The 12,176-nt window shown below is 34.4% G+C and overlaps 2 protein-coding genes across 2 annotated transcripts in view; one reads left to right on the top strand and one right to left on the bottom strand.

Annotated features, from left to right (window-relative positions):
- LOC111052650 overlaps positions 1 to 12,176 on the top strand; it is a 30,420-nt gene that overhangs the window by 8,644 nt on the left and 9,600 nt on the right. The gene's annotated exons all lie outside the window — the stretch shown is intronic.
- Positions 5,197 to 12,176, bottom strand: part of LOC111046155 (charged multivesicular body protein 3) — a 92,457-nt gene continuing 85,477 nt past the window's right edge. The window contains exon 7 of the mRNA XM_039431690.1: positions 5,197 to 5,929. The gene's annotated coding sequence lies outside the window, so the exon portion shown is untranslated. The remainder of the gene's footprint in view (positions 5,930 to 12,176) is intronic.

The raw sequence follows: 12,176 nt of genomic DNA, 5'->3' as shown, positions 1-12,176 counted from the left end.
CTCAATCAAGCAATGCATGATTGTATTTCAAGTTTAGATGTTCTGAATCAAGTTTCTTCCTACTTCTTTGTCTGTGCAGGTCACGAGTGCATTGCTCACTAACTCTTAGTAGCTGGGCTACAGTCACAGAGTAGTAATTTTAATAATCAATTACTAAAATTATACACCTTTTCAAAGTTCCACACCCTTCACAGAGAAACCTGAACAGTGAAGAGACCCATTTCTTAATGATATTCGTTTCCTGAATAGAATGTTTCCGTTTTCAATGTTTACGACTCTGTTAGGTCTTGCGTGAATCCCTATTCAATGCTTGAAGTGCTTTAATAGTCCACTCTTTTCAAATCTTTTCTTCTACGTTTTGTTACATTCTCAGAGGAATTTTAGGTCTGGAGTATTGGAGAGAAAATCGTGAATTTCTATGACACATACACCCATTATATGTTGACGATCAACATGATGTTTTGAAATGAAGATCACGGGTGTCTGAAAATTTGTCTTCTTTTAACTTGTAACCACAAATTCACTATAAGAAAAGGAAATTACAAAATATCAGTTATTTTAAATGTACTAACAAGATAGAGAGAGATAAATCGATTCGGCTCTTCTTCACACACAGACACTATAGCCCATGTAAAGAATATTCTTTCTCTGTATTCTTATCACTATTACTCAAACATGTTTGTCTCCTTGAAGGGGAAATGAATTACTAAGAAAAATTTAAAGCTCAAGAATATAGTGGACAATATCGATCAAAAACACTAGAATTGATACCACAATTATTATTAGAACTACGTATTGAAAAAATAACTATTACCCAAAACTGAGTATCAGCACCATATCCAAACCATATTTTTCCAGGCCAGAGGAGAATAATGAGTGTTAAGTTACATGGTAGGTATCATGCTTTATAATATTTGTAAATGGTTAAGTCATTCTCAATGTAGACCGTTCTATTGCACATACACCTTATGCTCTACCTCATGTAATGCATTATGTATCTGGCAACATAGAGTGATATTAATAGGTTTGAGAGCATACGAGTAATGAATTTATGCAGTGTCATAGTCACAACTCACTGACTGCTTCCAACACAGGTCATAAAATGTCTTCAATATTGGTCAGTCAAGAGTCCATCGAGAGTTTAATGTGGAGCCATTACAACAGCAACTTGTCTCAAGTATTGTATCAAATCATCATTGAGTGGAAAGTGGGAGTTGCAGTTGCAGCATATCTCATTACTCATTTCAATTTGTGAATAGCAGCATTACCAAAATTGTTCACCTTTAATTAAATCAGTGTTCTATTCACAGAAACGAGGAAACTCATCTTACCATCGAAGACAAATAATATAGGATTATTGAAAATGGAGATAAGGAGAGTTGAAAATTAATCTTTGCCATTTTTTGTGTGATCTCCATCCAGTATACATCATTGATAGGCCTATTGGCTATTAGAGTGATTACATTAAAGATTTGATAAACCTACTCCAATCTCAAATTATCAACCAAAGATTTTTCACAGAATCACAAGAAATCATTTGAGGGATTTGAAGACACCTTCGAGTTCGCTCATATCATCGCCATCAATCTCTGTCTGTGAAACGATTAATGTCATGTAAAAGTTCAGTATCATCAATTTTGTCAAAAGTAACTAAGCCATTCCAATTTGATGAAAAGGAAGTAGTAATTATTGTGATTCAATTATGTCAGACATTCAACGATTCTCACATCCTGAATAATTGATCAATTATCGTGTTAAACTTAAACTATTCAATTGTTCCTGAGACTCGTTTCCAGTATCCTACTTCCTCAGAATCCAGGTCCTTCATAATCTATACCAGTCATTAAGAGAACAGAGGGATAAGAAACATAATCGACACTGTGTAGGGTTTTGGTTTACAACTTATTTGCTTTCCAAATGAAATATTTAGTTTGTAATACTAGATCAAAACTAAAACTTTACATACACATAAACTTGACATATGAACTTTAATGAATTTATAGTTTAAATGTGATTGAAATGAAATGAAATGAAATAATGATTTTATTTATCAGAAAAACTCATAATACAATTTTTACTTTCCTATTACTATAGGTAAGGAAAGTATTGCTTTCCAAAAAAAAATTAAGGTACCCCAATTTCCAAATATCTATACGTTTCAAGGTCCCCTGAGTCCAAAAAAGCGGTTTTTGTGTATTGGTCTGTGTGTGTGTGTGGTGTGTGTGTGTGTGTGTGTGTGTGTGTGTGTGTGTGTGTGTGTGTGGTGTGTGTGTGTGTGTGTGTGTGTGTGTGTGGTGTGTGTGTGGTGTGTGTTGTGTGTGTGTGTGGTGTGTGTTGTGTGTGTGTGTGTGTGTGTGTGGTGTGTGTGTGTGGTGTGTGTGTGTTGTGTGTGTGTGTGTGTGTGTGTGTGTGTGTGTGGTGTGGTGTGTGTGTGTGTTGTGGTGTGTGTGTGTGTGGTGTGTGTGTGTGTGTTGTGGTGTGTGTGTGTGTGTGTGTGTGTGTGTGTGTGTGTGTGGTGTGGTGTGTGTGTGTGTGTGGTGTGTGTGTGTGTGTGTGTGTGTGTGTGTGTGTGTGTGTGTGTGTGTGTGTGTTGTGTGTGTGTGTGTGTGGTGTGTGGGTGTGTGTGTGTGTGTGTGTGTGTTGTGGTGTGTGTGTGTGTGGTGTGTGTGTTGTGTGTGTGTGTGTGTGTGGTGTGTGTGTGTGTTGTGTGTGTGTGTGTGGTTGTGTGTGTGTGTGGTGTGTGTGTGTGTGTGTGTGTGTGTGGTGTGTGTGTGTGGTGTGGTGTGTGGTGTGTGTGTGTGTGTGGTGTGTGTGTGTGTGTGTGTGTGTGTGTGGTGTGTGTGTGGTGTGGTGTGTGTGTGGTGTGGTGTGTGTGGTGTGTGTGTGTGTGTGTGTGGTGTGTGTGTGTGTGTGTGTGTGTGTGTGTGTGGTGTGTGTGTGGTGTGGTGTGTGTGTGTGTTGTGTGTGTGGTGTGTGTGTGTGTGTGTGTGGTGTGTGTGTGTGTGTGTGTGTGTGTGTGTGGTGTGTGTGTGTGTGTGTTGTGTGTGTGTGGTGGTGTGTGTGGTGTGTGTTGTGTGTGTGTGTGTGTGTGTGTGTATGAGTGTATGTGCGTCTGTGTACATGATATCTCATCTCCCAATTAACGGAATGACTTGAAATTTGGAACTTGAGGTCCTCACACTATGAGGATCCGACACGAACAATTTCGATCAAATGCAATTCAAGATGGCGGCTAGAATGGAGAAAATATTGTCAAAAACAGGGTTTTTCGCGATTTTCTCGAAAACGGCTCCAACGATTTTGATCAAATTTATACCAAAAATAGTCATTGATAAGCTATATCAACTGTCACTGGTCCCATATCTGTAAAAATTTCAGTAGCTGGGCTACAGTCACAGAGTAGTAATTTTAATAATCAATTACTAAAATTATACACCTTTTCAAAGTTCCACTCCCTACACAGAGAAACCTGAACAGTGAAGAGACCCATTTCTTAATGATATTCGTTTCCTGAATAGAATGTTTCCGTTTTCACTGTTTACGACTCTGTTAGGTCTTGCGTGAATCCCTATTCAATGCTTGAAGTGCTTTAATAGTCCACTCTTTTCAAATCTTTTCTTCTACGTTTTGCTACATTCTCAGAGGAATTTCAGGTCTGGAGTATTTGAGAGGAAATCGTGAATTTCTATGACACATACACCCAATATATATTGACGATCAACATGATGTTTTGGAATGAAGATCACGGGTGTCTGAAAATTTGCCTTCTTCCAACTTGTAACCACAAATTCACTATAATAAAAGGAAATTACAAAATATCAGTTATTTTGAATGTACTGACAAGATAAAGTGAGATAAATCGATTCGGCTCTTCTTCACACACAGGCACTATAGTCCATGATGTGAAGAATATTCTTTCTCTGTATTCTTATCACTATTACTCAAACATGTTTGTATCCTTGAAGGGGAAATAAATGACTAAGAAAAATTTAAAGCTCGAGAATATAGTGGACAATATCGATCAATAACACTAGAATTGATACCACAATAATTATTATTAGAACTACTACGTATTGAAAAAATAACTACTACCCAAAACTGAGTATCAGCACCATATCCAAACCATATTTTTCCAGGCCAGAGGAGAATAATGAGTGTTAAGTTACATGGTAGGTATCATGCTTTATAATATTTGTAAATGGTTAAGTCATTCTCAATGTAGACCGTTATATTGCACATACACCTTATGCTCTACCTCATGTAATGCATTATGTATCTGGCAACATAGAGTGATATTAATAGGTTTGAGAGCATACGGTAATGAATATATGCAGTCTCATAGTCACAACTCACTGACTGCTTCCAACACAGGTCATAAAATGTCTTCAATATTGGTCAGTCAAGAGTCCATCGAGAGTTTAATGTGGAGCCATTACAACAGCAACTTGTCTCAAGTATTGTATCAAATCATCATTGAGTGGAAAGTGGAGAGTTGCAGTTGCAGCATATCTCATTACTCATTTCAATTTGTGAATAGCAGCATTACCAAAATTGTACACCTTTAATTAAATCAGTGTTCTATTCACAGAAACGAGGAAACTCATCTTACTATCGAAGACAAATAATATAGGATTATTGAAAATGGAGATAAGGAGAGTTGAAAATTAATCTTTGCCATTTTTTGTGTGATCTCCATCCAGTATACATCATTGATAGGCCTATTGGCTATTAGAGTGATTACATTAAAGATTTGATAAACCTACTCCAATCTCAAATTATCAACCAAAGATTTTTTCACAGAATCACAAGAAATCATTTGAGGGATTTGAAGACACCTTCGAGTTCGCTTATATCATCGCCATCAATCTTGTCTGTGAAACGATTAATTTCATGTAAAAGTTCAGTATCATCAATTTTGTCAAAAGTAAGTAAGCCATTCCAATTTGATGAAATGGAAGTAGTAATTATTGTGATTCAATTATGTCAGACATTCAGCAATTCTCACATCCTGAATAATTGATCAATTATCGTGTTAAACTTAAACTATTCAATTGTTCCTGAGACTCATTTCCAGTATCCTAATTCCTTAGAATCCAGGTCCTTCATAATCCAGCCATTATCTATCCAGGTCCTTCATAATCCAGCCATAATCTATACCAGTCATTAAGAGAACAGAGGGATAAGAAACATAATCAACACTGTGCAGGGTTTTGGTTTATTAACAACTTATTTGTTTTCCAAATGAAATATTTAGTTTGTAATACTAGATCAAAACTAAAACTTTACGTACACATAAACTTGACATATGAACTTAAATAGAACTTTTATAGTTTAAATTCAATTGAAATGAAATGAAATAATGATTTTATTTATCAGAAAAACTCATAATACAATTATTGTAATAATACAATACACAAATAAGCAAGTAAAAATCATTTTAATGAATCCTTCTGATTCAATTACACATATGCAAAGCTTTAGAGCTTGACCGCATATGAGAGTATCTACAAAAAAATAATCCTTTTGATAACAGTTCATTACCAATTAAAAAAATCTTTAATAAAAAAATAAAAGATGACACATGCACTTAATTTTTGCACTACCAGCTAAATGAAAATTTATTAAAAAAATCATGAATTATAAACTATTTATCACATTGGGAACCATCAATCAGTTCTTATCAGAAATCAAAAGCTAAAACTATAGAAGAGTTATACATACTTTCTACATCTTCTTCACTGAAATTCAACAGGAAAGCTAGAGCGATTCCGCTTCTTTTACCTCTAAATCAATTTCTAGAAAAAAAATTGTAATACCAAAGCATTAGCAATCCATTGTCACTCACATATTGTTTGGTGTCTTGAGCTTGTGTTGGTACTCCCTTTCTCCAATAGAATTATTTCTTATAAAATTATTGAAGCGAACAAACCTGTTGAAAAGAATACAATAAGAATTATGACCTTATATAAGATCCTTGAAAAAATTTATACACAATATTATAATCCTAGAAAAAATACAATAATTACAAAGTTGCATCGTGGAATGGTTTTCAAGCAATTAACATAATATGCCTGTTATATTGATAAATCTCTAATTGATAATATTATTGATAATAATTGAAATTTTATTATAATCATTAAACATAATTATCGATAAATAATAACAGATTTATGAAATACGTTTTGGGAGAGTATAATTTAATCTACAGTCGTGGCGGGGAAATATTTGGCCAAATATTCCCCCGTTTCTGAACGCCAAATTTCTGAATAAGGCCCTGAGTGTTTGATCGACCACTTCTCATTAATTCTGCCACAAGAAATAAATTAGTCACCAGGTGGTAGTTATTTAAACATTATAGTATCAGATTTGAACCAATGCTGTTCCTGAAAATCCAGCAGCAATAATACCGTGAAAAGAGTATTACTGCAAGAGCAGTTTATTGAATTATCGTTCAGAGAAAACTGTCACTAACTGTAACGCTGTTCGAAATGTATGTGTGAGTAAGTCTGATTATAAAAGCAAGCTAACAGTCTTTTGTAAATGTTTAACGTTATTATTGCGAGTTCGATAAATGCTCTTTAGCTAATGATACGTTCTCAATAATGAGAAGTCAACTCCAATAACTATCACTTGGAAAGACTCTTTCTAATAGAAGTACTAGAAAGGTGTTTCAGACTATCATTAGCGAGTATTCTAAAGAATGGAGTAACAAAGCAGGACAACAACTGAAAAACTATTTCGAAAGTTATGACTTTTCACTCAGTCTTTTTTAAGTTGTACTGAAACGCAATAAAAATGAAATGTTCAGGCATCTCTACTGATGATCAGTCATCAACGTATGCGTATAGAACTCCATAGAAAGTTTTATGATGTAGCCTACGTTCTTAAAGTAAATAATAGATTAATAGTGAGAATAATCCCAATGCTTGCACTTATAATAAAGACAAGAATTTCAAAATATTCATGATAAGGGCCTACAGAAGATATGATGTCGCATGTCTCAGTATTGAAGTATTTGAAAAGAAATGCCATTGGTTGCAAGAAAATCATTATAGAATTTAAGATCTGAATTCATGTCTAACCTGTCTGTAGATGCATTGAATCCTGTTTATGAGATTACATTTCAAATGTTGGAGTGAATGTGAACACAAATTAATGGGGCATAATGCTTCTGTAGCTTGTAGCAACGTAAAATTATCACACTTTCATTTTTAATCATATAAATATTCACACTACTAATTAATCACACTATTATTCAACTATTTTTTTCTTATACAAAGTTGAGAATACATTTTTGAAAATGGTTAGAGCCCTTTTAATCAAACAGGACACTGTATCAGTTCTTAGTTTCCAAATAAAATTTACCAAAGAAATCTAGCGATACCTCAATTGAATTTGGTATTTTTCTGTAATAGATTCAATAATTTGATTCTTCTCATCAAAGATAAGTTAGAAACTTATTATTCATCTGCTAGCAGGTGCACTATTATTCACTAGCAAAAGGGGAGGATGATATTTGAAATCCTTTGTGATTTTTTTACTATACGCTGTATGTTCAACAACATCCCAACTCATTATGAATAAGAACATTACATTCCGCACAAGAACCCTTCACTTCATTGTGGCTACTCTTAGAAAATTATGTCTTAGTTTCTCAAAGGAAATTAGCTGTGATCCAGGCATATAATTTAAACAGCAAATAACGGTAATTTAGCGTATACTAACGGTCATCCAACTAGATGAATCTATCAACTCTGAAATATATCAAAGAATTATCTAGCATCTTGGATATTTGAAATTATTGTTGTAATGAGACTGTTTTTCTCAGAGGAAACTTCTTTCATCAGAGTTGATTGACTGAAAATGAGAGAAAAGACTAATTTCCTAACTTCATTAGCAATGTAGCTGTCAACTCTGACAGAATGGTAAGAACACAGCGTGTCTTGCATAATGCATGCGAAAGTCCGACACTATGAACGGATGTGGCATCACATCATTTCATCTTCATCTTCATCCCGTCCCAGGTAGGCTAAGGTGGTGTAGAATTAGCTTGCTTAAGCATGACGAAAGTGCAGTTGGTTGGACACTTAAATGATCCTTCCTATGACAATGCTTGTAATTCGCATGGGAATTTCTTTTGTAAATATTCAAGTAATTACTAATTAGGAATTGAGATTTTCTCAAGATATCACCCGATCTGTCATATGTAATCATTTCTCAAAGAATTTGCCATCCTGATACACTTTTTAAGTAGAAAACTCCTTGATTACAACAACTGGAATAGTCTTCCTAGGGGAATTATAGGAAACTTGATAGCTATGTTACAAAGACCTCTGTGGAGATGTTGGGACAAAAACTATTAAATGTTGAGATCTTTGTCAGGCCAAAGACATTATTCATGTTCGATGTGATTAGATGTCTTCCTCCATGGAAGTGAAACAAGGAGCACTACAAAACCACTGGAGAGCAAGATGCAGACAGCTGGAATGTCATTCCTACGTTAATATAAAGATTGTGACCGTCAGGAACACATGAGAAATGAAGATATAAAAGAATTGGGTGCCTTCAACATGAATAAGGACGATATAGTATTATTAAAACTATTAGGAGAGAATAATATATTAGAAGAAGCACAATATGCACAACTATGAAGTTTCAAATTTCAAATTCAATTTATTTGTCATGTAATTACAATGAAGTAGACAGAATTCAGTGGAGTATGAATAAATGCACGAACTTATCAGTGCTTAATCATATTTATCTCAATATAACGTAGAGTATTGAATAATAATGTAAAACACTTTGCAAATTAATGTAAAATGTAAATAGAAGTATGGTCTATTCATTTTGGCTCGCCTTTGAGCTGAAAATAGCTATTGAAGAAATGATTATTTTCAATTTTATGTAAAAAGAAAATGAAGGAGAAGAAGAAGAAGAAGAAGAAGAAGAAGAAGAAGAAAAAGAAGAAGAAAAAGAAGTTGATGATTATGAAATATAATGAAGAGAATACGAGTATTATATAGGAGACCTTACTATGGAGGATAAAGAATTGAAGTAGTGGATACCGTAGAGCATATTGAACCATGAAAAAGAATAATCTATTAGACTTGATCTATATAAATATTTGAAATTGTATCCTATTTGTTCAAACTGACATTCTCAATAAATTTCTACAACATTGTAGACTTTTTAATGAAATCTAGCGCCTACTTAGGTATTATGCGTTCTGACATTTTCACTTTCAACGTAGAATAGTCTGTTTCCTCTATACAACAAGATAGTATATTTCCTCAAACCGGTCTCTTGAAACACCACTTTGCTTTTTCCAAATTTTTGGCTAGGCACAGTTATGTGTGTGAACCAAGTATTAAGTAGATGCTATTTAGAATCTAATGAAATAATAAGCTTCATTTTAATAACACCTGTGCAGCAGTTGTAATTCCGGTAGTCTGCTCGCTGAATATTGGTTTCACTGTTGACAACAACTACCACTTTCTTTGCTTTCTCAAGCAACGCACTTCCGAGTTGAATAATTTTGAGGATCTTCTTCGAAATAGCACGCGAGCTTTCATTTTTACAAATACTGTACTTTGGCTCTCTTGCAAGAATTATGGTATTTCATAAACATCAGTTCCTCATCCTATTCTATTCTCCACCTCCTTGACATCATCATTTATTTCACTCTCCTCTATTATTGTAACTTTGCATCATCAATATCGTCATGTTATCTTACAAAATTGTCTTTCAATGCTCCTAAATCATGAAATTGTCTAACTTTTGGGGGTTTTGAAAAGCTTCAAGAATCATTTTTAATCATGAAGGCTTTGAAAAATTATTTATTAAACCTACAAAAATTGTATCTGATCATTTACTAATGCAAATTTGTAATCTGTGAGTTCACATTCTGGATATAGTCAACTGATTAACGAAATTATTGAATTTCCGGTTTGAGTTATTGGAAAGTATAATGATATATTAGCAATATACTGCACATTATTATTTCCTTGTCAGCTTATCTACAAAATGTTATTTAAAAGACGGTTTTTGAGTTCGTTCCCTGGAAACAGGGGAGCATTGGAGTATTATACTCTTCCTCTTCTTGCCTTCAAGGATTAGCATTACTTAGTTGTTCATTTTTGGAATAATATAATCACTTGCATAATTATGATTGGAAGTAGTGTGCCTGAAGTTGACATCGAATTGCGAACTAAGCGTTTGTTACCAAAGTCAATCTAATTAATCTGCAAAACAGAGAAAGATTTCGAGAGAATCTAAATGTAGTTGGGATTCCTTCTGAATAGAATGGAAGGGAATCTTGTAACGTATTCCTTGCCTAATTATCCATCACTAATAGTTCCTCGAAATTCAGTCAATTCTAAAGTGCATTATTCACATTTGGACAGTTTTCCAATAAGTGCTTACCCTCTTAGGTCGTAATACAAACTCACAACCAAGGAAAATGTTCGAGTTAAAATAATGAATGAAATGAACAGCTGGCGTTGAAAGTAAAATCGTGCCGATGAATTTTAAAACGAAAGTGGTTGAACTCCCTCTTTTATGAGTTCCTCTTTTACTTTTGTCAGGTCTTCCGCTCTGCAATTTCTTTCACCTTCATCGTGGGTCATCAGGAAAAATACGAAACGAGTATAGGATGTTGTTAGGACGACTCCTGTGCAGATCACTAAGGCTTACTGATGATGGCCTGATAACCTTCATTTCGATCAGCAGCTTCAGGCTAACTTCCATCAAGCCTTTGCTCTGAACTATATCTCTATTCGCTACCATAGTGTATTGGCGTATTATAGTTCGCAAGCGACTCAGGTGTTAACATTTCGTTCTCACGAGTATTGTCATTAGAAAATTTTCATGTATCACGACTTATGAACCACCTATCTTTCTCTTTTGTTGCACTTTCGCTGCTCGCTTGTCTATTCTTTCTCTTTCCAAATGCCATTCGTTTAAGAACGAAACTTCTATACAAGTAGCTGGAACCTCGTGATTCTTGAATAATCTGTATCATCAGCCCAGTCGTGATAGAGTGGTCCAGAGAAGAAAATCAAGATGATCTACTACAAGGCTTGTCTTACATCGATTCCATACCGATCCTTCAAAACTAGTATAATTTTATCCTTTGTTGATGACTCATTAAATTAGAGTGAACCATAAAAGGCTTTTAAAATGCTTTAATACACTAGAAAGTATTTGAAAATATTATGAAACTCACTCTCACTATTCTCAAACGAGCTTCTACTATTCTATTGCACTTCGTAAATGTGTAGAATATCAATTATAAATTAAAGAGAAACATCTACTGAAAGGCATTTCAATTTAGTTCTCCTTCTGACTTGAAATAGTTATCAGATGGCTTGGTGACGAATGAATTTCAATCTGAAACTGAGGCGAATACATCGCTTGTTCACTCTACAAATGAATCTCGAATGGAAACTAATTAATAAAATCATCAATACATAATCAAAGTTGCCATTCATCAACAAGAAGTAGCAGGCTCATCACTGGCTGGCTTGTAGATTCGGAAGGAAAAGCTCGTCATAGATATGTAAGACGTTGAAGCTTGAAATTGAGTGTTGCAATTTTAGAAGCCAACATCTATTCTGTAGATGGGCCTAAATTACATCATCAATCCACAGTCGGATGTAGTTGTTGTAAGTGACGAAAGTCACTTTTATGACCAATTGTTCTGCAGTTCACATCATCGTTCCCAACTAGGTACTCTTCAGTAGAGACAGAGACATTTCAATGTAATGATTGCATTTCCAGTCTGTATTTCCATAAATTAGGAAGTGTCACTTTTCCATCTTTCCTTCGAGCTATGATTCACTCGCTATACGTACCAGTAATCACAGATCATGTGAAAATGTAGTGGAAGCTTGAAACAAAATCATATTAATGGAATGATCCTATGAGGAAGATAATACGGACAAATAAATTGAGAGTATGTGATTTGAACCATGTAAAGTGGGAGGATTAGAATAATACTCAATGTGATAATAATATAATGTTTGATAATAACATGTATTTTTTATTACAAAATATAGTTTTCGTTGAAAACATCTTATGCAAACTATCAGATCCTAGTAATCTTGTTTCAAATGGAACGACCACTGATTCAAAATCAGTGATCGTACCAGTAATGAGCTAATATAAGAGATGGAAAT

The sequence above is a fragment of the Nilaparvata lugens genome, chromosome 1, assembly GCF_014356525.2.
Source record: "Nilaparvata lugens isolate BPH chromosome 1, ASM1435652v1, whole genome shotgun sequence".
In the NCBI taxonomy this organism is placed as follows: domain Eukaryota; kingdom Metazoa; phylum Arthropoda; class Insecta; order Hemiptera; family Delphacidae; genus Nilaparvata; species Nilaparvata lugens.
This window is presented reverse-complemented; position numbering and strand designations above follow the sequence as displayed.